At 42.7% G+C, this 27,898-nt stretch overlaps 1 protein-coding gene across 29 annotated transcripts in view; it reads left to right on the top strand.

Moving 5' to 3' along the window:
- FER (FER tyrosine kinase) overlaps positions 1 to 27,898 on the top strand; it is a 484,930-nt gene that overhangs the window by 32,034 nt on the left and 424,998 nt on the right. For 11 of the 29 annotated variants that reach the window (XR_014058060.1, XR_014058059.1, XR_014058068.1 and 8 more), the window contains exon 1: positions 11,466 to 11,517. The exons of 2 other annotated variants lie outside the window; for them this stretch is intronic. The gene's annotated coding sequence lies outside the window, so the exon portion shown is untranslated. 16 more of the 29 variants (XR_014058062.1, XR_014058073.1, XM_081505343.1 and 13 more) reach the window with 13 other exon arrangements.

The following is a 27,898-nucleotide window of genomic DNA, read 5'->3' on the forward strand; positions in this document are numbered from 1 at the left end:
GAGCATTACCCTCCTAGTATATGTACAATGAGCACAATTGTATAGCAGTTAGAACATTCTTTGGTATTGTCCTTTCTTTGGGATTGGAATGAAAACTGACCTTTTCCAGTCCTGTGGCCCCTGCTGAGTTTTCTGACTTTGCTGACATATTGAGTGCAGCACTTTAACAACATCATCTTTTTGGATTTTAAATATATCAACTGGAATTCTGTCAGTTCCACTAGCTTTGTTTGCAGTAATGCTTCCTAAGGCCTGCTTGACTTCACACTCCAGCCTGTTTGGCTCTAGGTGAGTGACCACACCATGATTATTATCCGGGTCATTAAGACCTTTTTTGTATAGTTCTTCTGTGTTTTCTTGCCACCTCTTCTTAATCTCTCCTGCTTCTGTTAGGTCCTTGCTGTTTCTGTCCTTTATCATGCTCATCCTTGCATGAAATGTTCCCTTGATACCTCAAATTTTCTGAAGAGATCTCTAGTTTTTCCCATTCTATTGTTTTCCTCTATTTCTTTGCACTGTTCGTTGAAGAAGGCCTTCTTTCTCTCTTTCCTGTTCTCTGGAACTCTGCTTTCAGTTGGGTATATCTTTCCCTTTCTCCCTTGCCTTTCACTTCTCTTCTTTTCTCAGCTATTTTGTAAAACCTCCTCAGACAACCACTTGGCCTTCTTGCATGTCTTTCTGTTTAGGATAATTTTGGTCACTGCCTCGTGTACAATGTTACAAACTTCTGTCCATAGCTCTTCAGGTGCTCTGTCTACCAGATCTAATCCCTTGAATTTATTCGTTACCTCCAATATATAGGGGATTTGATTTAGGCCATACCTGAATGGCCTACTGTTTTCCCTACTTTCTTCAATTTAAGCCTGAATTTTGCAATAAGGAGATCACGATCTCAGCCACATTGAGCTCCAGGTCTTACTTTTGCTGCCTGTATGGAGCCTCTCCATCTTTGGCTGCAAAGAACACTCTTGTTGTTGTTGTTCAGTCGCTCAGTCGTGTCCAACTCTTTGTGACCCCATGGACTGCAGCACGCCAGGTTTTCTTGTCCTTCACCATCTCCCGGAGCTTGCTCCAACTCATGTCCATCAAGTCGGTGATGACATGCAACCGTCTTATCCTGTGTTGTCCCCTCCTCCTGCCTTCAATCCTTCCCAGCATCAGGGACTTTTCAAATGAGTCAGTTCTTCACATCAGGTGGCCAAAGTATTGGAGCTTCAACTTTAGCATCAGTCCTTCCAATGAATATTCAGGACTGATTTCCTTTATTATTGACCTGTTTGATCTCCTTGCAGTCCAAAGGACTCTCAAGAGTCTTCTCCAACACCACAGTTCAAAAGCATCAATTCTTCGGCACTCAGCGTACTTTATGGTCCAACTCTCACATCCATACATGACTCCTGGAAAAACCATAGCCTTAACTAGACGGACCTTTGTCAGCAAAGTAATGTCTCTGCTTTTTAATATGCTGTCTGGGTTGGTCATAGCTTTTCTTCCAGGGAGCAAACATCTTTTAATTTCATGGCTGCAGTCACCATCTGCAGTGAATTTGGAGCCCCCCAAAATAAAGCCTGCCACTATTTCCATTGTTTCCCCATCTATTTTCATGAAGTGATGGGACCAGATGCCATGATCTTCATTTTTTGAATGTTGAGTTTTAAGCCAGCTTTTTCACTCTCCTTTTTTACCTTCATCAAGAGGCTCTTTAGTTCTCTTCACTTTCTGCCAAAAAGGTGGTATCATTTGCATATCTGAGGTTACTGATCTTTCTCCTGGCAATATTGATTCCAGCTTGTGCTTCATCCAGTCTGGCATTTCACACTGATAAAACATGGTCCACTGGAGAAGGGAATGGCAAACCAATTCAGCATTCTTGCCTTGAGAACCCCATGAACAGTTAGAAAAGGCAAAAAGATATGACATGAAAGATGAACCCCCCAGGTTGGTAGGTGCCCAATATGCTACAGGAGGAGAGTGAAGAAATAGCTCCAGCAGGAATGAAGAGGCTGAGCCAAAGTGGAAACAACACCCAGCTGTGGATGTGTCTAGTGGTGAAAGTAAAGTCTGATGCAGTAAAGAACAATATTGCATAAGAACCTGGAATGCTAGGTCCATGAATCAAGGTAAATTGGAATTGGTCAAACAGGAGATGGCAAGAGTGAACATCGACATTTTAGGAATCAGCGAACTAAAATGGACTGGAATGGGTGAATTTAACTTAGATGACCATTATATCTACTACTGTGGGCAAGAATCCCTTAGAAGAAATGGACTAGCTTTCATAGTCAACAGAAGAGTTAGGCTAAATGAAGAAAAGAACACAGTTAATCTGATTTTCGTATTGGCCATCCGGTGATTTCTATGTTGACTCTGGCATCTCTTTGGTTGTTTGAAAAGGGTGTTTGCTATAATCAGCTTGTTTTCTTGACAGAACTGTTAAACTTTGCCCTGCTTCATTTTGTACTCCAAGGTCAAACTTTCCTGTTATTCTGGCTATCTCTTGACTTCCTACTTTTACATTCCAATCCTTTATGAGGAAGAGAACATCTTTTTTGGTGTTAGTTCTAGAATGTGTTTAGGTCTTCACAGAACCGGTCAACTTCAGCTTCTTCAGCTTAGTGGTTGGGGTATAGACTTGGATTACTCTGAGGTTAAATGGTTTGCCTTGGAAATGAACTGAGATCTTTCTGTCATTTTTGAGGTTGCACCCAATTACTGCATTTTGGACTCTTTTGTTGACTATGAAGGCCACTGCATTTCTTTTAAGGGATTCTTGCCCACAGTAGTAGATATAATGGTTGCTTGAATTAAATTCTCCCATTCCCATCCATTTTATTTTACTGATCCTTAAGTTGTTGATGTTCGATTTTTCCATCTCCTGGAAGATTCTTCCCTCCTCTCCACATCCAATTTACCTTGGTTCATAGACCTAACATTCCAGGTCCATATACAACATTTTTATAGCACTGGACTTTTCTTTCACCACCAGACACATCCACGACTGAGTGATGTCTCTGCCTTGGCCCGGCCCCTCCGTTCTCTCTGGGGCTGCCAGTAACTGCCCTTTGCTCTCCCCCAGTAGCGTACTGGACACCTTCTGACCTGGGAGGCTCATCTTCCGGTGTCATAGCTTTTTGCTTTTTCATACTGTTCATGGAGTTTTCATGGTAGATTTGTAAAACAAAACCGCATAGCCATTTTAAAAGAAACTGAAATTTAGAAAGCAAAAACAAAAATAAAAAAATATCAAAAGAAAGTTTCACATAGACATGACCTCTAGTGATAGTATTCGTTCAAGAGAGCAATTTAAAAATCAAAGAAATTTGTATGCACTGAAAACAGAAACTGAATTATGTATAGCATAAAGGTAGGTATGATTTCCATATTGCATGCCTCAAGTCTCTTCATTTTAGGAGTGGTATGTGCAAGCTGTCAGGTATCAATTGTGGATTAGAGAAAGTACAAAGCAAAGGAGTTGGTGAACAGGAGGAAAAGAGGAGATACAGATTTAGGGAAAAGAGGGAAGGATAGATGTGGAGGCCATGGAACTCAGATGACACGTGACCAAAATTTCTCTTAAAGACGATTATGAGAAGGGATTACACAGGTAAATGGGGGTGGTGGAGTGGTGACATAGTGTAAGGAAAAAAATTTTTAATCATTTTTTACTACTCAAGGTTCAACATCAAAGTTATTGTGTTCATTTGTTCAGGTAAGTAACGTTACTAGAACAGTAAAAAATTGGTACTTGGGAAAATGGACTATACAGCAAAAACTTATCTATAGCTAGGAAAGACTGGCATTTCTAAAGTCATTGCAGTACCTGGTATAGATCTAAATGTTAATGACAGAAGATGCATCTTTTAAGTCTTATGCTAACAACTTCAACTGAGATACATATCCCTTCAGGCCCTTTGTGGGTGTCTAGTATTTTATGGATCCCATAGATCATCAAGACAGGAAATTATTTTCCTTTATTCTTCTGCAATCTCCCTACATTTACAAGATGTAAGGAAATTTGCACAGCAATCAAGTGAAACAAAGTGTTTGCTAAATGTGTTGTAATGCACAGTGATAATTATAACAGAAGGAACATTTAAAATGGATTTCCTATACTTGTTTTTTTTGAGTTTCAAAAATGTAGCATAGATTTTTGCCACATTCATTTACTTCAAGTACATTCATTCAAAATTGCATTTCTTAGCACAGTGCTTGGCATATGGCAGGCAGTTTCTAAGTTGGAGTGAACAGGTGAGAACTGAGAGAAGTGTAGAAGAACTAAGAAGATTCTTAATCTTTTCAGAGATCTGAGTTCCTTAAAACACACACACACGCAGACACAAAGACACAGTGTATAGCAAACAGTTCTATTTTTCACATGAGACTTTTACGTAAAGCTACTTTCTGCAAATACATAATCACAAATTCAACAAACACATCTTTCCAGGTACAGATTTTTCTTGTATAAGGATAGAGGTATTCTAAGTTTCTTGGAGAAGATGTCCCCAAAGTTGTATTTTGCCTTTGTCTAACCATTTCACGCATAAACATTCATCAATTTCTTTCATACTGATTTGACATATACCACAGAATTTCATATTCACAGAAAAATTTATGCTTTAAGAGGTTTATTCATGTATCTTTAGTTTGTGCAGTGAACAGTCATTACAAAATACACACCAAATATTACTTTTATTATTTCTGACTCATCGAAAAAGCAAGAGAGTTCCAGAAAAACATCCATTTCTGCTTTATTGACTATGCCAAAGCCTTTGACTGTGTGGATCACAATAAACTGTGGAAAATTCTGAAAGAGATGGGAATACCAGACCATCTGACCTGTCTCTTGAGAAACCTGTATGCAGGTCAGGAAGCAACAGTTAGAACTGGACATGGAACAACAGACTGGTTCCAAATAGGAAAAGGAGTCCGTCAAGGCTGTATATTGTCACCCTGCTTACTTAACTTATATGCAGAGTACATCATGAGAAATGCTGGGCTGGAAGAAACACAAGCAGGAATCAAGATTGACGGGAGAAATATCAATAACCTCAGATATGCGGATGACACCACCCTTATGGCAGAAAGTGAAGAAGAACTAAAGAGCCTCTTGATGAAGGTGAAAGAGGAGAGTGAAAAAGTTGGCTTAAAGCTCAACGTTCAGAAAACTAAGATCATGGCATCTGGTCCCATCACTTCATGGGAAATAGATGGGGAAACAGTGGAAACAGTGTCAGACTTTATTTTGGGGGGCTCCAGAATCACTGCTGATGGTGACTGCAGCCATGAAATTAAAAGACGCTTACTCCTTGGAAGGAAGGTTATGGCCAACCTAGATAGCATGTTTAAAAGCAGAGACATTACTTTGCCAACGAAAGTCCGTCTAGTCAAGGCTATGGTTTTTCCAGTGGTCATGTATGGATGTGAGAGTTGGACGGTGAAGAAAGCTGAGCGCCGAAGAATTGATGCTTTTGAACTGTGGTGTTGGAGAAGACTCTTGAGAGTCCCTTGGACTGCAAGGAGATCCAATCAATCCATCCTAAAAGAGATCAATCCTGGGTGTTCATTGGAAGGTCTGATGTTGAAGCTGAAACTGCAATACTTTGGCCACCTCATGCGAAGGGTTGACTCATTGGAAAAGACCCTGATGCTGGGTAGGATTGGGGGCGGGAGGAGAAGGGGACGACCGAGGATGAGATGGTTGGATGGCATCACTGACTTGATGGACATGGGTTTGGGTGGACTCCGGGAGTTGGTGATGGACAGAGAAGCCTGGTGTGCTGCAATTCATGGGGTCGCAAAGAGTCGGACACGACTGAGCGACTGAACTGAACTGAAAATGTATTTTTAGTTTTAGTGATGTTATTACCCAATGTGACATCTTTTTCAAGAACAAATAAAAAACTAGAAACTAATTACTTTCTTTAACTTATAGTCTCAATATTTTGGGCATAGGAATTTTGGGGAGAACATAATTAAAAACAAAATGTTCTCCTGACCCAAAAATTCTCTCCGCAAAGGTAGTGGAAAAATAAAACACTTTTCTTCTTGAATAAGCATTAGACCAGAATGTGATGGGCAATGCAGGCAACCCACAAAGAGACTGAAAAGACAGCAGTCATCTTTTTACATAGCCCAGCAGATACAACCTATTACTTATGTTTTCAAGTTAAACAATAACTAGTCATCAAGTAATAGGCCTTGATAACAAGGCACATATAATTCATCTTACCTTTATTTCATAATTGGGATGACCACCAGTGTTAGCTAATAAGTATTATCCACAGGAAAAACAAACGTTTCATTTTTATGACAGAAGGTAGTTTTGCAATTTGGGAAAATTTGCCCAAGAAGTTTGGCTCCTACTTTCCCACAGAAACTGGGAGAGAGGGGACTTCGCTCTCTCTCTCCCATCTGTTTAACTGAGGTATAACTGACATATACTGTTACACTAGCTTGCGATGTACAACATAATTCCTTATTTGTACATATTTTTAAGTGATCACCACAATAAGTGTAGTTAACATCCATTATATATTAGTTACACAATTTTTTTCTTATGAAGAGAACTTTTTAAGATCTACTTTTTTAGCAACTTTCAAATATACAATACAGTATTATTAACTCCAGTCATCATGATATCTATTACATCCCCATAATTCATTTTATATCTGGAAGTTTGTGCCTTTTGACCACTTTCACACATTCACCCACCTCTCACTCCTTGCCTCTGCCAACCACCCATTGTGTTCTCTGCATCTGTGACCTACGAGTTATTTTACTTTTTAACTCTGTGTATAAGGGAGATTACATGGCATTTGTACTTCTCTGTCTGACTTATTTCACTAAGCATAATGCCCTTAAGGTCTATGCATGTTGTTGAAATGGCAAGATTTCATTTCTTTTAGGCTGAATAATATTTTATCCTGTATAGGTATGTATACCACAACATCTTTACCCATTCATGGACACTATTTTTCCTGATATTTGCATTTCAAAGAGAGAGTTCCCAGGTCCTTAAGAAAGACATTCCTGGGATATAAAGCTAACAAAACAAAATGACTAAAACCTATCCAGTCTTCAAAATAATTTGTATACATTTCAAAGCAATGAAAAGGCATACAACAATTACCAATTTTCTTTTTTTTTATTTTAATAAATTTATTTATTTTAGTTGGGGGCTAATTACTTTACAATATTGTAGTAGTTTTTGCCATACATTGATATGAATCAGCCATGGGTTTACATGTGTTCCCCTTCCTGAACCCCCCTCCCACCTCCCTCCCCATCCCATCCCTCTGGGTCATCCCATTGCACCAGCCCTGAGCATTTGTCTCATGCATTGAACCTGGAATGGTGTTCTGTTTCACATATGATAATATACATGTGTCAATGCTATTGTCCCAGAACGCCCCACCCTCACCTTCTCTCTCAGAGTCCATAACACTGTTCTATGCATCTGTGTCTCTTATTCTGTCTCGCATATAGGGTTATCGTTACCATCTTTCAAATTTCATATATATGCATTAGTATACTGTATTAATTACCAATTTTCTAAGGCAAATACTCTCAGAAAGGGAAATACCTTCTAGCTTCAGTAGGGTGAATTAAGCTACTTTTTAAAAGTTTCCGTCTTTACATTTTGATTCTAATTGGTTATGTGTAACCTTCATAATTTTGCTTAACCTTTCTCAAATATAGAATAATTTAACAATAAAATAAAAGCTCTTTTAGTCTTAAAAAAATACAAATAAACAAAACCCCCAAAAGACAATAGAAAAAAATTTTTTTTTGTCTTCACAGCACATTTTGGTTTCTTAACAGAGTACTCCACGTAAAGTCTAAAATTTGTTTTTCTATGTGTAGGGCTGTTCATTACAGTAAAATAAGTAACTATTTAGAAGTGATCAACTATGAACTGATTTTTCACCGTTCTCTGGTTCCCATGTAATACACAAATTTTGGAGGGGGAGGTGGAGTTTGGGTTGACCTTAAAATTTGCTCCAGAAAAAGAATGTGGTTCAGCCAATGCAATGTACTATACAATGCATTCAAGAGCGTTACAGCAACACACCCCACAACAGTCACTAAGAACACCTGGCACACGGTTACAGGTCACCCAGGTGTCTTTGTTCAGCTCCAATTACTCATTTTCCACTAAGTTCTTTAGGTGAAGGGTGCCTCAGAGGTGGAGCAAACCAGCTTCAGTTCTTCCTTCATTCCAGATTCTGGAAGAAGTGAGAACTTACAACATGGAACTACTCACAGAACTGCTGTACGCTTTTTAACAGCATCCATCACATTCAGTATCACAGTAATCCAAGTCTATGCCCTGACCAGTATGCTGAAGAAGCTGAAGCTGAACGGTTCTATGAAGACCTTCTAGATCTAACACCCAAAAAAGAAGTCCTTTTCATTATAGGGGACTGGAATGCAAAAGTAGGAAGTCTCAAGAAATACCTGGAGTGACAGGCAAATTTGGCTTTGGAGTACAGAATGAAGCCGGGCAAAGGCTAAAAGAGTTCTGCCAAGAGAACGCACTGGTCATAGCAAACACCCTTTTCCAACAACACAATAGAAGACTGTATGCAGGGACATCACCATATGATCAATACCGAAATCAGATTGATTATATTCTTTGCAGCCAAAGATGGAGAAGCTCTATACAGTCAGCAAAAACAAGACCAGGAGCAGACTGTGGCTCAGATCATGAACACCTTATTGCCAAATTCAGACTTAAATTGAAGAAAGTAGGGAAAACCACTAGACCATTTAGGTATGACCTAGATCAAATCCCTTATGAGTATACAGTGGAAGTGACAAATAGATTTAAGGGACTAGATCTGATACACAGAGTGCCTGAAGAACGATGGACAGAGGTTCAGGACATTGTACAGGAGGCAGGGATCAGAGAAGAAATGCAAAAAAGCAAAATGGTTGTCTGAGGAAGCCTTACAAATAGCTATGAAAAGAAGAGAAGCGAAAGACAAAGGAGAAAAGGAAAGATATACCCACTTGAATGCAGAGTTCCAAAGAATAGCAAGGAGAGATAAGAAAGCCTTCCTCAGTGATCACTGCAAATAAATAGAAGGAAAGAATACAACAGGGAAGACTAGAGATCTCTTCAAGAAAATTAGAGATACCAAGGGAATTTTGATGCAAAGATGGGCTCAATAAAGGACAGGAATGGTATGAGCCTAACAGAAGCAGAAGATATTAAGAAGAGGTGGCAAGAATACACAGAAGAACTGTGCAAAAAAGATCTTCATGACCCAGATAATCACGATGGTGTGATCACTCAGAGCCAGACATCCTGGAACGCGAAGTCAAGCAGGCTTTTCAAAGCATCACTATGAACAAAGCTAGTGGAGGTGATGGAATTCCAGTTGAGCTATTTCAAATCCTGAAAGATGATGCTGTGAAAGTGCTGCATTTGATATGCCAGCAAATTTGGAAAACTCAGCAGTGGCCACAGGACTGGAAAAGGTCAGTTTTCATTCCAATCCCAAGGAAAGGCAATGCCAAAGAATGCTCAAACTACTGCACAATTGCATTCATCTCACATGTTAGCAAAGTAATGCTCAAAATTCTCCACGCCAGGCTTCAACAGTATGTGAATGGTGAACTTTCAGATGTTCAATTGGATTTAGAAAAGGTAGAGGAACCAGAGATCAAATTGCCAACATGCAACATCTGTTGGATCATCGAAAAATTGAGGAGTTCCAGAAAAACATCTACTTCTTTATTGACTATGCCAAAGCCTTTGACTGTGTGGATGACAACAAACTGTGGAAAATTCTTCAAGAGATGGGACTACTAGACCATCTGACCTGCCTCCTGAGAAATCTTTATGCAGGTCAAGAAGCAACAGTTAGAACTGAACATGGAACAACAGACTGGTTCCAAATCGGGAAAGGAGTAAGTCAAGGCTGTATTTTTGTCACCCTGCTTATTTAACTTACATGCAGAGTACATCATGCAAAATTCTGGGCTGGATGAAGCAGAAGCTGGAATCAAGATTGCCGGGAGAAATATCAATAACCTCAGATATGCAGATGACACCACCCTGATGGCAGAAAGTGAAGAAAAACTGAAGAGCCTCTTGATGAAAGTGAAAGAGGAGAGTGAAAAAGCTGGCTTATAAAGCTCAACGTTCAGAAAACTAAGATCATGGCATCTGGTCCCATCACTTCATGGCAAATAGATGGGGAAACAACGGTGGCTGACTTTATTTTTCTGGGCTCCAAAATCACTGCAGATGGTGACTGCAGCCATGAAATTAAGACACTTACTCCTTGGGAGAAGTTATGACCAACCCAGACAGCATATTAAAAAGCAGAGACATTACTTTGCCAACAAAGGTCTGTCTAGTCAAAGCTATGGTTTTTCCAGTAGTCACGTATGGATGTGAGAGTTGGACTATAAAGAAAGCTGAGCACGGAAGAACTGATGCTTTTGAACTGTGGTGCTGGAGAAGACTCTTGAGAGTCCCTTGGACTGCAAGGAGATCCAACCAGTCCATCTTAAAGGAGATCAGTCCTGGGTGTTCATTGAAGGACTGATGTTGAAGCTGAAACTCCAATACTTTGGCCACCTGATGGGAAGAGCTGACTCATTGGAAAAGACCCTGACACTGGGAGAGATTGAGGACAGGAGGAGAAGGGAACGACAAAGGATGAGATGGCTGGATGGCATCACGGACTCAATGGAGAATATGAGTTTGGGTAGACTCCGGGAGTTGGTGATGGAAGGAGGCCTGGTGTGCTGCGGTCCATGGGGTCACAAATAGTCGGACACGACTGAGCGACTGGACTGAGCTGAACTGACTGAACTGCAGTGATCACAACTACAGCACCTCGTGTCTTGCCTTTTTTAAAACAGGGTCTCGGGTACTGGGAGTTACAGGAATGAGAAGGAGCTCCCGTCTTTGTGTCAATTTCAGCCGAAAACTAGTTGAAGAGAATGAAGGCTACAACAGCTGCAAGTAAAACACACGAAGTGAAGAAGGGGTGACGCGCGCGTACTCCGGGTGGAGGGTCCGCGCCCCCAAAGCTGCCTTCAGCCCCCGGCGTCGCCCGCGGGCGCCCTTAGCGTTGTAGTCACGCCCCCGCACCCACGCCCCGAATTCCCTCTCAGCCGCCGAGCCGTCGGGCAGGCCCTTCCAGGCGGCCCCGGCTTATCGCCTCCGGCCCGGCCGCTTCCCGGCCGCGGGCGGGCGAGCCTCCCCAAGCTTCCTGTGACGACGCCGGCCGCCGGCCGCCGCTGCCCGCCCGGCGGGCCTGGAGCCCGGGCCGCGCCCCGCCCCCCGGGAGCTGGTGGGGGAGGGCCGGGGTCGGGCGGCAGCGCCCGCCCCCGGCCGGCGCCCATTGGCCGGCAGCTCGCGGGCGCCCGGAGACCGGAGCGCCGCCGGATTGGCCGCGAGGGCCCGTGACGGCGGCGCCCATTGGCCGGGACGGCCCCCGTGACGCGGGGTGGCGAAGGGCTCCCGCGTCCGAGGGGCTCCCGCTTGTCAGGTTCTAGGTAGGTGAGTTCCGCGCCGCCCGCGGCGGGCGCTGTTGCCCAGGGCAACGCGGGGAGGTGGGGGGGGGAGAGCGGGGGAGGCCGGCCGAGAGCTGGGGCCCCGCTCCGCGCCCGCCGAGGGGCGCCCGGGGCTCCGTCCCCGCCCTCAGCCGCCGCCGCCTCCTCCCGTTCCCGGCGGCGGGGGTCTCCGCTGCGTCCCGCGCCCGCGGCGGCGCGCCCCTGCTCGGGCCTCGGGCCGACTGCCCGCCTGACTGGGCGAGGCCCGCGCTCCTCACCGCCCGCGACTGGACGCTGAGGGGGCGCGTGCCGGCGCCACCGGGCTGAGGCGGCGGGTGAGGCGACGGCTGAGGCGGGCCGGCGGCCCCGCCCGCTCGCCGGGTGCGGGGGCTGCGGGTGCCGGGCGGTGCCGGAGCAGCGCGGGCGCCGCCCATCGCGCCCGCACCCCCTTGTCTCCGCGGAATCCTCGGCGCGGCCCCGCGGCTGCGGCGGGCACCCCCAGCCCGTCCTGGCGCCGCGGCCTCTCGGAGCCGCCCGCCCGCCCCCAGCTCGCCCCTGTCACCCCCGACCCCCAGCGTCCACGCCCCTCCCGCCTCGGCCCGCACTGACCCTCAGGAGGCGGACGAGGTGTGAAGCTGGCTCCGCCGGGTCTGCTCCCTCCGTACCATTTAGGGCTGGGGAGGTGTCTGGAGGCACCTCGGGGCCAGCGGTGTGCTCCGTCTCCCACATTCAGGATCCACCTTCCGAAACACTCTATCTGGGTTGGTGTTGGTAGGGTGCTACGTTTTGCACAAACTGTGAAGTCGTCGCTTTTTACTTTTGTGCATTTATGATTTTGACAGGCAGTGCAGTGTAGCCCACCATGTATTAATTTCATCAGGCTGGAACTTTCATTTTCGTTTGCCTTTGGGTTAAAAAGCCTTAATCTTTTAAATTTGGAAGACACTGTATATATATTTGTAGCAGTCCCACTATCATTGACATAAATTACTCTGAAGGTGTGGTGCTATTTTTTTCTCTTTCTCCAGATGTTTTAAAACACTGAATTGTCAAATGGAGTCAGCGATGTAAAAGTCTAATAGAGAAATCACTAAGAATAGACCAAAACTGTTCAGTGATTAAAGACTAGAAAGTATGTTTCAACTTAGGGAATGGGGACTTGAGTTCTCCAAAGTGTAGTGCTCGCCCTGAGCAGTGTTGTAGTCCTGCTCTATCTGCCTATATGGGCTTTAGGGAAACATGTATGTGAAGAGCCAGGCGTTTTGTCAGTCAGTGCAAAGGAAGACTCTCCGTTTTGTAGGCTGGGAAGTCTTTTCTGCTAGTTCTCTTGAGGCAAGAGAACTATTTTCAAAGGGAGTACATAGGCATACTTGGAAACCTTTTTCCAGTTCCTTCCACGAAGGACCTTTGCAGAAGATCTGTTTCTCTTCATTACATATATACCATGTAAAGTTATTTAGGGTCGGGTTAATGCAGCTTCTGCACTGTTTCAAAGTTTGATGTCAGTAGTTGAAGAAATAAGTCAGGCTTTTGGTAGACCTGTCCCTTTTCATTTCATCTTCAGCTATTAATGTAGCTATAACTCTGGTCTGTGAACATTTCACATTTGCCTTTTTCCCCCCTCCACTATTTCACGTTGAAAAATTTCAAACGCAGGCAAGTTCAGTTGTGTGGTGAATACTCACCACCTACACAACAATAATAGGAACAGCTGTTACATGGTATATACTAAGGAACAGAAGAACTGAAATGATCAAGCTTGAAAACCAGAATAAATATGTATTATACCAAAATATTGTAAAGTGCTTATTTCCGTTTGTAGATGGAAATAGTGTTTATAAAAACCATAGTAATTGAATTCCGTGAGACTATTATAAAGCAGTCATCATCTTTGTAAATCAAGGCCTTCAGTTAATTGTATTTTGGTAATCAGAAAAAAAAGGAAATCTAATGAACTTGTTATACAAATAAAAGTTTTGTTTTGAAATTGAACTTGTGTTAATAGATTATACTTTTGTACTTGATTTTTAAATGAGCATGTTTTGCAGATGAGTTGAAGGGACTATCAATTATGCACTGTTTTGGTAACATACTTAATAAATTGAATCAACCTTATGTATGTTGTTTTGTAATAAGAATGTTTTTGTAGTGGAAAAAGAAAGCTTACAAACATGAACTTTTTTAATATAACTTTTCCATGGAAAAGGAAGTAATTGAGAGAGATTGAAATTAATTTTGGTAGGACTCAAAGCTATCTTGCGTGTTATTTCATGGTGTTGCTAAAGGAATATTTTAATACAAAACTTCAATTTATGATAAAAAATAAGAAATGGGTATAAATTCATGTATGTGTATCTTATATTTATAATTTTCCCATACTTAGGAAGTTCCTGCCCTTATTTAAGTATGTGAATCCTGCTTTTCAGGTTTTTTTTGTTGTTAAGTCGCTAAGTCGTGCCCAACCCCTCTTTGCAACCCCATGGACTGCAGCATACCAGGCCTCCCTGTCCCACACTGTCTCCTGGAGTTTGCCGAAGTTCATGATCATTGAATTGGTGATACTAACGAGCCGTCTCATCCTCTGCCACCTTCTTCTCCTTTTGCCTTCAGTCTTTCCCAGCATCAGGGTCTTTTCCAGTGAGTCGGCTGTTCATATCACATGGCTAAAGTATTTCAATTTTAGTATGCCCAAAATCTGTTTTTCATACTTACAATATTTCATTCTTAGATATTGAAATTGAGCTATGCCTCAGAATTTATAGATCTTTGGATTGCCTCATTATTGTTTTTCCATATCTCATTTGACTTTGGCATGCTTATGTATCGTTAATTTTTCATGCCATGCCGTTGGGAAATAAAAGGGAACAAGCAGGTCATAGTTCTGGAACTTTGGAAAGAATAAAATATTGAGATATTTTTTAATCAAAGCTCCAAGTTTTCCCCTCCATCTCCTTCAACTATTTTTTATTACAAAAGTTAAATGCTTTAAAATCAATTCAGAAAACTACAGAAGAAAAATAATTCCATGATAGTTAATGTTTTGGAAAATAACTGAAACTTTTGTTTCTTCTGTAACACTTGACCAATCTTTGCAGTTTTATGGTCTTCATTGCAGTGTGTCAGCACTTCCATCTAAACTTGGAGGAGTTCCTGAACTTGAGACTCAGTTAGCCTAAATTAGAGGAGGGCTCCAAGATCTGGAGGAAAAATGGAAAAGAATCAATAGAGAGCAGATTAGAGTCAGAACAAAAGAAGCAGACCCAAGCAGTTACCCACGTTTTCTTTTTTCTTAAGTATAAATATAGTCCTAGTTAACCATATGAAACTGCTGTATAACTGACAAAATATGAAGCCTTTCAAGTTTTTTCTTTGGAATTCAGAATGTCTAAGTAAGGTGACGTTTACTTACTGCCTGTCTACAGAAATTTTTGGATTTTTCTATTTTGGAGAGATACTTCATGTTCAGCTTTAAAAATTTAATGTCATGCATAACTTGGAATTATTTCCTAAATATTCATTTATACTTATCAAACTATGACTAATTTTTAGCCTTATAAGTTACCTCTGCTCACTATAAGCTTAATATTGCCTTCTCCTTCAGAAGGTTTTGATTAAAAGACTGTAAAGTTCAATGTATGTGTTTCTTGTGAGATTGCAGAGTATAGTGAAAAGAAAACTCTTTTATTTTGGAGCCAGATAATCTGGGTTTCAGTCAGAAATTAGGATTTTCTTCTGTGGGATCTTGAGCAAGTTTTTAAAAATCTCTTTAAACCATAGTTTCTTTTTTTTTTTTTTTTTAAACTTTCTAATTCTGTATTGGGATATAGCTGATCAACAATGTTGTGATAGTTTCAGGTGAACAGTGAAGGGACTCAGCCCTGCATATACATGTATCCATTCTCCCCTAAATTCCCCTTCCAGCCAGGCTGCCGCATAACAGTTGAACAGAGTTCCATGTACTATACAATAAGTCCTTGTTGTAAATCATAGTTTCTTCATCTGTAAAATGGGGATGATATTAATAAAATTGCCTCGTAAGATTGTCATGAAGAAGAAATGAGACAATTGAGGTAAAATGCCTAAATGTAGGGAGCACTCAGCTTTTACATTCAGTTCCTTTCATGGTAGTTTTTATTTTATCTCTTCAAGTATTACTGTGTTTATTCTACCATCCTAAAAGTCCATAAGTTTTAGACTTTGGAAATTAAAATAATGTACATTAAATTGAAATTGAAAGGCATTTGCATTTGTACCAACCAAATAATAGAAGTATCTCAGCTTAGCTGTTTTTTTTTTTTTAATAGTTCTTGGCTTATTGTATCTCAGTAGTGATAATCAGAAATCTACCTTAAATGATTTTTACCTCAAAACATGTCCAGTTCGTCTGAATTCCCTGAATTATTTTTCTTTCACATTAGATTATCATCTGTTGTTGGATGGTTTCCCTACATTCCTTTCAACCACAAATATTTGCCTAAAAGTAGTACAGAAAAACTAAATGTTACCTTCTTAAATCTCTAATGCACCCCACCACTTTAAACTACATTTACTTAATCTGTTTAAAACTTTGTTTTCAAATGTAATAATACACAAAACTTGTAATTGAGTGTTTTCTGTCTCTTACAGAAATGTCTCCTCCTATCTCCTATAGGATTATTTTTTAGGGAGCAATATTTTACAGGTATCCCTGTTTCAAAATGTGTGTTCAAGGTATGGGATTTTGATTCTTAAAGATGCAATTAGAATTCAATACACAGACCATCCTGTAGTTTTTGGGTGTTGCGACAAACTGAACTGAGTAGAGAGATAAGATTTGAACTAAATAGTCCTTAGTGTCTCATCAGCAGGAAAACAAAGATTTTGTGATTTAAGTCAGTGATTCTCAATGTCTTCCCCCCCTACCGCTCAGTACAAGATATGTACATGTGTGACATTCTAACAGGTAGTTTGCTAGTATGCCCTCTGTAATTCCATCTTATCGTCTCCCACTCCAGGAAGCATATCAGAATGCAAGTGATTGAGAATGACACTACTATAGGGATAAACTTGAATCTACTCTTATTGAGGAAAGTGGGTCATTAGAAGAGCTAAGTAGCTGTTATTAGTAACAAATACTTGAGACACACCTTAGGGTACTATCGTCAAGGCCCAAGTTATTTCTGCCTTTTCCTGAAATGAATACTCTTCACTTTCTCATATCAGTTTTGTAATGCTACAGAAGAAGAGATTGCTAATTTTATGTAATTGATAATGAAGAGCCTTACATTTTTAAGAGTAACTGATGATGAACGTTTAAAAATATTTGACTAATAGCACCATGGTCTTTATAGTAAATAACATTACTATAGAAAAATTGAAATTAGTTTTCCAATAAAAGTTATTTTGCTTACAGAAAATGTATTTCCATAGTGGGACAAATGGTTTTAGGAAAAGGGGAAACTCTTAATAGTAGAATATTTATATTCTAGGTGTTTAGTATAAATGATGTTCTTTACATTCGCTCAATCAGAAAAAATTTCTTTAAAATTACATTTTGTGAGTGAAATTGCTCTTAAATAGTTCATCCTACATAGAAGTAGTATGTATAATATATAAGTTGAAGTAAAGATTTAGAAAAATTATATTCATTAGACCTTTGGCATTAGCAAGTGGTATTTCTTGAAATCTTTGCGGACCTAGGATATAATTACCTTCATAAAATGCAGTCAGATTTAATTGAAAAATTCAGGTGATCCCTTCAGACCCTTAATAATTCTGCAAACAGAACTCCAGTCCTCAAAGTTGTTAAACAGGTTTTTTTTTTTTGCTTCTAAAATGAAGGCTGGATGACTTTACATGACGTTATTAGTGTACATGCAAAGTTTCTTCTTCTTGGCTTTTTTTGTCTGTGGGTTTGTAGACCAGAAGAGTGTTTCTGGCTTAATCGCAAAGCTTGCCTCATTGTCACAAAGTTGAAGAGTCAGTCCTCGGTCACTGTCATGCTTGCTGCTGTTTCTTGATGATATTTGGCAGCAGTCGGACGCTCAGGAGTCTGTGTCCCTTCTACTCTCTGAATGTCTTCAGCTTGGGAGGATTTCCCAAGCTTTTCCCGTCAGGTGTTGGGGCTTTTTGTTAATTTCACATTCTGCAAACAAAAATGCATTTGACTCTTCTACCAATGTTCAGTTTTGGCAACAAATGCATCAGTAGCCACCCTAGCAGCCACACTATTACTTCATGAGAATGCTTATATGGTATTCTGACTTTATCTTGAATTATATTTCCTTCAGAATCACATACTTTCTGTATACATTCTTATACAGATTAGCCATCATTTTAACTTTCATTGGGGATTTAAAATTTTGCTTTGGTAGGAGCAAAAGAAACATTTTAAGCATTACCTTTTTGTTTGTTTTAGTGTAGTTTGTGGTGTCTGGTGGAATTTCTAAGGATTCTGATCCAGTCACTGTTGTATTTTGTTATCCATTCTGAATTTGTTCCAAATTCATATATTCTGACTAAGTACCATCACTTTGTCAAGCCTCTTTACTTTCTATGTATTGAATAAGTTGGCAGTAGAAGAGTAATTAAAGGGAACTGAACAATGCTGTTGTCTCAGATAATTTTTAACGGCAAATAACTTGATAAATCATTATCCCTATTATTTATAAATGATTGTGTTGGACAAAGTATAAGAATTTTCATGTAGACTTATATGTAATAGAGTTTTTTACAAAGCAGGAGACTGATTTCTTTCTCTGACCAATAGTTATGTAGATGTATGTATGTATATGGGCTTTCCAGGTGGCTCAGTGGGTAAAGAATCTGCCTGCAATGCAGGAGATGCAGGAGGCATGAGTTTGAGCTCTGGGTCGGGAAGATCCCCTGAAGGAGGAAATGGCAGCCCACTCTGTTATTCTTGCCTGGAGTGTTCTTGCCGTGTCCATGGACTGAGGAGCCTGCCTGGTGGGCTACAGTCCATAGGGTTACGGAGAGATGAACACGACTGAAGCCACTGAGTATGCACGCATGCACATATATATTGTATTATAATTATTTTCACGTGTAGCCCTTTATCCCCTCCTCAACATTTTAACCTCAAAGTAAGAAGCAGTTTCTGTCTGTAAAAGTTTTTGAGTACATTGCATGGATTCAGATACTGTTATGAGCAAGGGGCATTGGCATTTCTTTAGTAGTTGCTAAAAATGTTAGACTTTTCTATGCATTTGTTTTGATTTTTGTCACATCCTTGTAGATGGGATAGCTTGTATTTTCATTTTGTGGTCTGGAACCAATCGTAGGGCACATCCAAGGAGATTTTGCAATAAAGTGATACCTGTGATTTAAATTTATGTCTTTCATATAAATGATAAAAGCAAAAATATGGCAAACCATTAGCAGTCCTGGATTTAACAGCAATTTCATCTACTTGGGAGTGACTCAGTTCATGCTGAAATATCTGAAGTGTTACTGAAATAATCTCCTCTTATTGGAAGTGAGACCCTGAGATATGCATGACCCCGTCCAACCACCCAGTGTCCACATGTCACCTTGACTTTGTTCTCAGTTTGAAGTTATCCTGTATAATAACTTTTGTCAAGTGATAAAATGTTGCTTTTTTGTAAAAAATTTATTGAAAAGGAAAACAACTGCTAGAAGTGAAGGAAAAGTGGAGGCATAAGAAAGTGGTAGATCATAGCCAGAGAATAGACATTTTTCAATATGTTTAAAAATAGAATGGTGAATCCAATGAATCGGGATATGAATCAGCGTACTTCTAGGGAAACAAAAGTTGGCTTGTGAAACATCATTATTTAATGTTCCAGCTCTGTCAAAAATTCTCATAGTTTTTAGATTTTTTTGAAAATGTCAGGGGTCTTAGATTCATAAATTCTATCCCGTTTCCCTTCTCTCTCATACTTGACAATAATATTGAAAGAGATTTGACTCCAAGTAGCTGCTCCTTTTTACAAGTTAATGTCATTCTGACAAATATCTTAAAATACTAACATAAATTATCGTATTCTCACTTATAAGATGATTTGGGTGTCCTTTTCTGAGTTTTACAACTAATTATAACAGAATAGTCGCTTGTCTGTGGTGATGGCCTTTTTCTAAGGTTCTGATCTATTATTATTTTGGATCTGATTTACCCTAAGATTGAAGTGTGGCTTAGCTTAGAGACACTTGCTATTACATGTCCTTACAATAGTTTACATTATAAAAATAATGCAGAAATGTTCTGTGTTGTACAGGAGGCAAGCTGTTGCAGGAATGGGACAGAAAGCAGGAAGTTGTGGGATTCTTTCTTTTTTGGTTGTTTAACAAATGCTATATTCACTTCAGGTAAGGTCTTACTTTTTGGCTACAGGTGACTTTAAAGCACAGAGAAGTTTTATATTGTTTTCTTGAGAAAGAAGAGCGTTAGCACTAGACCCACTTAGGGTTGCATCTGTGCTACCAGTGATTAGTTGTATGAATTTAGGCAAATAATTTAATTCTTGGACAGCAAGGAATCCAACCAGTTCATCCTAAAGGAAATCAGTCCTCAGTATTCATTGGGAGGACTGATGCTGAAGCTGAAGCTCCAATACTTTGACCACCTGATGTAAAGAACTGAGTCATTTGAAAAGACCCTGATACTGGGAAAGATTGAGGCAGGAGGAGAAGGGGACGACAGAGGATAAGATGGTTGGATGGCATCACAGATTCGATGGACATGAGTTTGAGCAAACTCCGGGAGTTGGTGATGGACAGAGAGGCCTGGTGTGCTGCAGTCCATGGGGTTGCAGAGAGTCGGACACAACTGAGCAACTGAACTGAACTGAACTGAATTTAATGCTTATCACTTCTGGTTTTGGGGTTTTTTTTTTTGGACTGAAAACTAACACCACTTTTGTCTGATAACTGGTAACTGATACTAGATTTTTTAATACCCTTCAGTTTGCATGAGACCAAAACCCCATTCACAGTATCTTAGGGCACTGGGGCCCGGAGGAGTGGACTCTCTTCAGGTATGGATGGATTGCGGGGCTCAAACGATGACCTCAGCAAACTCAGTGGCTGTCTCTCGTGTTAGATATGCTTTCAGGTAGAAATTTTCCTTTTGGCACTCCCTGTTAGCTTACACTGTTTCAGTTTAGCAAGCCCAGCCTAGACAGCACTTTTCCTACTCGTAATTTTAGCAAAGGCCCTGGGATTGCATTTCATTGAATGAGTTGGGTCATTTTTTCATCCCTGAGCCTGTGGTCAGGGAAATTAGCATGTGATGATAGCCCAGATCTGAATCGGGTATGAACTACTGGAACTGAGACTAGGAATCGTGGTCAGTCCCATGGTGGGAGCCAGGTAGACGGAGAGTCCAGGTGGGAGGTTCAACTGAAGCAGGAGGAAGGTCCTGTGACTGTGGGAAGAGGGAGTGGATGCTAGACCAGCGTGATGAAAAGACTTTCACTGTAATCTTCCCAGCGTGCCTCTGTGTCCTCCCTTACATAGAAACCTCTGAAAAAATGCCCTCCCCAAACGTGATGCAGTGTTTCACTTACAACTTCCAATGCGTTTGCCACTTGAGCCCCAATAGAGGAAGACAGCTGAAAGACTTGTTTAATTACTGCGTAAGTCTAGGATCATTGGGTGATTTCTCTCAATTCTGTTTGAAAAGACAGCCTTAGGGTCAAGGAACTTATGGTTAAGTCATAAATATAACTGATTATAATAAAGCCAGCGTTCAGTGATAGAAGAAGAATAATGTAAGGACAGTAAAAACTCTGAATTGGAAAAGAGAAAAAGGGGAAGTAACCCACAGAGATTTTCCGGTTCACGCTGTGTACCTATTTCATTGGTCAGGGGTGGCACGAACTCTTTGCCTTGGCAATGGAATAAGATTTTTGGTTAGCCAACATATCTATCCATTTTTCTCCCCTCCCTGGGAAGGTCGTTGTGTTTCCTCCTGGTCACGGCCAAGATGGGTGTTGAGAAGAATGCCCTTACTGGGGACTGCGTGGCCTCAGGAGTCGTTTGGCTGTTGAGGAGAGGTTGGAGTCCAGGGAGACATTTTGAGGGTTGGGCAGTAACAAACCTTTGTTGAGTTTCTTTGGCAATACAACTTTCTTATGAACTTAGTAAGTTTTTGATTTATTTGTATTTGATCAACTTCTCCCAAGTTCCCAAAGCCCAAATCCTAGTCTTTGAATCAAACTGTTGCCTGGTATGTCTCTAAGCAACTTTGCCACCCTAACCCAGTGAGTGGGTCTCCAATAGGGGGCCTTTTTTTTTTTTTTTTTTTATCCTATAGGGACCTTTAACAATGTCTGCAGCAGACATTATTATTGTCACAGTAGGGGGTAGTGGAGTGAGTAGGCAGGTGTTGGTGGGGTGGAGAGGCAGTGCCCCAGGGTACTGATAAACATCCTGCCATGCATAGAACAGCCTCCCACAAAGAATTTCCCAGTTCAGTATGTCAGTAGTAATGAGATTTGAAATCAAGCAAATCCTAGGCTTCTCAATCTTCTTGGCCTCCATCTCTAGGCCTTTCCTAGCAAATTCTTGAAGTAACAGTGCACAACTAATTTGTCCTGCTCCCAGGTTGTTAATACATCTTTCACTAGGATGCTTGTTTTTCTGGAACTCTCTTGCTTTTTCGATTATCCAGCAGATGTTGGCAATTTGATCTCTGGTTCCTCTGCCTTTTCTAAAACCAGCTTGAACATCTGGAAGTTCACGGTTCATGTATTGTTGAAGCCTGGCTTGGAGAATTTTGAGCATTTCTTTGCTAGCATGTGAGATGAGTGCAATTGTGCAGTAGTTTGAACGTTCTTTGGCATTGCCTTTCTTTGGGGATGGAATGAAAACTGACCTTTTCCAGTCCTGTGGCCACTGCTGAGTTTTCCAAATTTGCTGGCATATTGAGTGCAGCATTTTCACAGCATCATCTTTTAGGATTTGAAATAACTCAACTGGAATTCCATCACCTCTGCTAGCTTTGTTCGTAGTGATACTTCTCTATTTCTGCTTTATTGACTATGCCAAAGCCTTTGACTGTGTGGATCACAATAAACTGTGGAAAATTCTGAAAGAGTTGGGAATACCAGACCACCTGATCTGCCTCCTGAGAAACCTGTATGCAGGTCAGGAAGCAACAGTTAGAACTGGACATGGAACAACAGACTGATTCCAAATAGGAAAAGGAGTACGTCAAGGCTGTATATTGTCACCCTGCTTATTTAACTTATATGCAGAGTATATCATGAGAAACGCTGGGCTGGAAGAAGCACAAGCTGGAATCAAGATTGCCGGGAGAAATAATCAATAACCTCAGATATGCAGATGACCCCACCGTTATGGCAGAAAGTGAAGAAGAACTAAAGAGCCTCATGATGAAAGGGAAAGTGGAGAGTGAAAAAGTTGGCTTAAAGCTCAACATTCAGAAAACTAAGATCATGGCATCCGGTCCCATCACTTCATGGCAGATAGATGGGGAAACAGTGGCTGACTTTTTTTTTCTGGGCTCCAAAATCACTTCTGATGGTGATTGCAGCCATGAAATTAAAAGACGCTTGCTCCTTGGAAGGAAAGTTATGACCAACCTAGACAGCATATTAAAAAGCAGAGGCATTACTTTCCCAACAAAGGTCCATCTTGTCAATGGACGGTTTGGTTTTGATTATGGTTTTTCCAGTAGTCATGTATGGATGTGAGTTTAGTTTAGTTGCTCAGTCGTGTCCAACTCTTTCTTTTGAGAGTTGGACTGTAAAGAAAGCTGAGCGCCAAAGAATTGATGCTTTTGAACTGTGGTGTTGAAGAAGACTCTTGAGAGTCCCTTGGACAGCAAGGAGATCCAGTCGATCCATCCTAAAGGAAATCAGTCCTGAATATTCATTAGAAGGACTGATGTTGAAGCTGAAACTCCAATACTTTGGCCACCTGATGCGAAGAGCTGACTCACTGGAAAAGGCCCTGATGCTGGGGGAGATTGAGGGCAGGAGGAGAAGGGGGCGACAGAGGATGAGATGGTTGGATGGCATCACCGACTCAATGGACATGAGTTTGGGTAGACTCCAGGAGTTGGTGATAGACCTGGAGGCCTGGCATGCTGTGGTCCATGGGGTCGCAAAGAGTTGGACATGACTGAGCGACTGAACTGAACTGAGGATGCTTGTGGAAGGGCCTGGAGCACCATGGTTTCCCCACCTTTTATTTTATGTGGTTAACAACATGAATTTTAGTTTAGGGATATTTGATTTTCAACATTGTAAACTGCAAGATTATCAGCCATCTTGGATTTGCGGTGAAAGACTGAAAATGTTTTCCTTTTATTAAGACTTCACTCAAAAATGTGCTGCTTTTTTGAAGGGCCTTACTGAAGACTGTGGCCTAGTAGGCAATAAAGCAATATCCTGGCGTTTTTAGTAAGTGTCCTCCTGTTCCAGTCTTAGTAGGCCAGCAGTCTGATTTTCAAGAGCTGCGAGTTTACTAGATGTTTTGCTGATTATGGACCAGTCACTTCTTACCCTGTAATAGAGGGGTAGCCCTCTGTTTTGTGTGTGTGTGTGTATAGAAAAAATGCATGACACACAGCTTAAGAGCCTCCCAGCAAATGTTTGTTGAGTGAAATAATAAGTAAGCCTTGTAGCTCAGTTGGTAAAGAATCTGCCTACAGTGCAGGAGACCTGGGTTCAATTCCTGGGTTAGGCAAATCCCCTGGAGAAGGAAATGGGAACCCACTCCAGTGTTCTTGCCTGGAGAATCCCCATGGACTGTAGCCTGCCAGGCTTCTCTGTCCATGGGCTTGCAAGAGTCAGACACGACTTAGCGACTGAACCACCAAAAGTAGTTTATTACCCTCCTGTTACTAAGTGTAAAACACTAATGGGGCTGAGAACACCCTGCAGAGGGAGAGAGAGAACTCAGTGAGTGGATCTGAGGGGAGAGAGGGAAAGAGTCTTTAGATTTATTAACCTAGAATATTGGTCAATATGAGTAAAAAATATGATGTAACATAAGAAATATAAGTTAAGAAAAGGATGTAAAGTAAATGTCTTCCAGGCAAGGGAAGGAAAGGACTTTATTTCTCTAAAGCTCATTGGAGGTCCCTATCTTTAGGGAGTTACTATGTCTATTTCTGAGTCTATCTGTTATACAGGTATCCTGGGAGTACCTTTTCCTTAGGAGACTCTGAGCAGGGACTTGAGAATTGTTTCTCAGCAGTAACTTCGAATTCCAGCATGTACATCTGAACTCCCCTGAACTGAAGATGTGATTAAATCTAGAGACAAATGTTTGCAGAGTTTTCATCGCTCTTGTCATCTCTCGGTGCTTCTTTGGGTTGGCTCACTGTCAAGTAGGAACTCATTGTCTTCTTTTAGTTTACCAATCTCGGCTGAAAGTTGTCCTTCTAGAAGTTTTCGATTGAGTCTTACTGGTCCAGTAGGTCACATGCTCATCCCTGAACTACTGCTTGGGGCAAGGAATATGCTGATGCTCCAGACCTGGATGCCCGTTCCGCCTGCAGCTAATTCCAAAAACTTTTGTTCATTCCGGGAACTTAAGAGTGGGAGTGGTCAGTGCCACCCAGACAGCAGTGATTGACAAGCGAGAAGGGTAGTTCAGCAGAAGAAAATGGTGAAACGCTGCCGCCAAAAGAAAGGGGGCTTCCCAGGCGGCACCACTGGTAAAGAATACACCTGCCAGCACGGGAGACGCAGAGACGCGTGTTCAATCCCCGGGTCGGGAAGATCCCCTGGAGGAGATGACAGCCTGCTCCAGCGTTGTCCCCTGGGAAATTCCATGGACGGAGGAGCCTGGCGGGCTGCACTCCATTGGGCTGCAAAGAGTTGGACACAGCCGAGCCCAGTGCAGTGCAAAAGAAAGGAAGCGAGGACAACACAAGTCTATCTCACACCCGTGCAGCTTTCGCTTTTTAAAGAAGTGTATTTACTTTCGGCCGTGCTGGGTCTTGGTTGCGGTGTGGGCTTTTCTCTGGCTGTGGCGAGTGGGAGCTCCTCTTCATTGCATTGCTTGGGCTTCTCATTGCGGTGGCTTCTCTCGTTGTGAAGTGTGGGCTCTGGAGCGCAGGGGCGCAGTGGTTTCAGCTCCCGGGCTCTAGGGCACAGGCTCAGTAGTTGTGAAACCTGGAATTAGTTGCCCCGTGGTATATGGGATCTTCTTGGACCAGGGATCGAACCTGTGTCTCCTGCATTGGCAGGTGGATTCTTAACCACTGAGCCATCGGGGAAGCCTGCAACTTCCTTTTTTAAAGACTTAGGCCCTTATTGTATATTATTATATTGTGTAATAATATATTGTGTATATATTATTCCTACCTGATCTATTTTTCACCTGACGTCATGTCATGAACAAGAAATTTTCTTCGAAAACATGATTTTAAACGAATATAAAGTGAAATCTGAATTCATTGCCTAATTTTAGATACTTGGTTTTCCAGAATTAGATTTTGGTTTATCAGAATTGGGACATTCCTGATTAGAGAAGTAGGAGAAGTAAAGGTTAGAAAGAGAAGTAGGGCCAGGACTAGGGTGAGGCAAGAGAGATACTGGGACCCAAAGTGTACCTCGGCGTTCCCTTTCAGGGTCACGGAGCTGCTGGGTGGCGCTTGCAGGACCCTGAGAGTGAGTGTTGCTCTGTTTTGCAGCCTGGGTCTCCCACCTCAGCCTGGCCCTCTCACAAAGGGAAGCCGGCTCTGGGTCTCCCACCTCAGCCTGGCCCTCTCACAAAGGGAAGCGCGCTCTGGGTCTCCCGTCTCAGCCTGGCCCTCACAGAGGGAAGCGGGCTCTGGGTCTCCCACCTCAGCCTGGCCCTCTCACAGCCTGGCCCTCACAGAGGGAAGCGCGCTCTGGGTCTCCCACCTCAGCCTGGCCCTCACAGAGGGAAGCGCGCTCTGGGTCTCCCACCTCAGCCTGGCCCTCACAGAGGGAAGCGCGCTCTGGGTCCCCCATCTCAGCCTGGCCCTCACAAAGGGAAGCGCGCTCTGGGTCTCCCACCTCAGCCTGGCCCTCTCACAGCCTGGCCCTCTCACAAAGGGAAGCCGGCTCTGGGTCTCCCACCTCAGCCTGGCCCTCACAGAGGGAAGCGCGCTCTGGGTCTCCCGTCTCAGCCTGGCCCTCTCACAAAGGGAAGCGCGTTCTGGGTCTCCCGTCTCAGCCTGGCCCTCTCACAAAGGGAAGCGCGTTCTGGGTCTCCCACCTCAGCCTGGCCCTCTCACAGAGGGAAGCGCGCTCTGGGTCTCCCGTCTCAGCCTGGCCCTCACAGAGGGAAGCGCGCTCTGGGTCTCCCACCTCAGCCTGGCCCTCTCACAAAGGGAAGCGCGCTCTGGGTCTCCCACCTCAGCCTGGCCCTCTCACAAAGAGAAGCGCGTTCTGGGTCTCCCGTCTCAGCCTGGCCCTCACAGAGGGTAGCCCGTTCTGGGTCTCCCATCTCAGCCTGGCCCTCACGGAGGGAAGCGCGCTCTGGGTCTCCCATCTCAGCCTGGCCCTCACAGAGGGAAGCGCGCTCTGGGTCTCCCACCTCAGCCTGGCCCTCACAGAGGGAAGCGCGCTCTGGGTCTCCCATCTCAGCCTGGCCCTCTCACAAAGGGAAGCGCGCTCTGGGTCTCCCACCTCAGCCTGGCCCTCACGGAGGGAAGCGCGCTCTGGGTCTCCCATCTCAGCCTGTCCCTCACGGAGGGAAGCGCGCTCTGGGTCTCCCATCTCAGCCTGGCCCTCTCACAAAGGGAAGCGCGCTCTGGGTCTCCCACCTCAGCCTGGCCCTCACAGAGGGAAGCGCGCTCTGGGTCTCCCATCTCAGCCTGTCCCTCACAGAGGGAAGCGCGCTCTGGGTCTCCCACCTCAGCCTGGCCCTCTCACAAAGGGAAGCGCGCTCTGGGTCTCCCATCTCAGCCTGGCCCTCTCACAAAGGGAAGCGCGCTCTGGGTCTCCCACCTCAGCCTGGCCCTCACAGAGGGAAGCGCGCTCTGGGTCTCCCATCTCAGCCTGGCCCTCTCACAAAGGGAAGCGCGCTCTGGGTCTCCCACCTCAGCCTGGCCCTCACAGAGGGAAGCGGGCTCAGGGAACAGGAGCTATGTTTGGTTGTGAGTGAGTTAGGGGTGACAGTCTGCACAGTTGACCCAGTTGGTGGAGATGGTTAAGGTGAACTAGAAAGTGATTGTTACACATTTTCACTTGTCTGTAGCAACCTTTGCTGGGCTCTGATAAGGATGATAATACCTTTGAAGTAATACAAGGAATGTAAGTTTTATTCATGGGTTTGTTTGAACAAGGAAATGTTCCATTTAGAGATACTACCCTGAAAGCTGTTACTTATTTTTAACCTAAACTATTTCAAGTGGAAAATATGACTGTTTCATTGAATAATATTGAATTTTTATTGAATAATAAAGATTATAGAAAAG

Source organism: Giraffa tippelskirchi, chromosome 6 (assembly GCF_054371585.1).
Source record: "Giraffa tippelskirchi isolate mGirTip1 chromosome 6, T2T-mGirTip1v1.2.pri, whole genome shotgun sequence".
NCBI classification, from domain to species: Eukaryota; Metazoa; Chordata; class Mammalia; order Artiodactyla; family Giraffidae; genus Giraffa; species Giraffa tippelskirchi.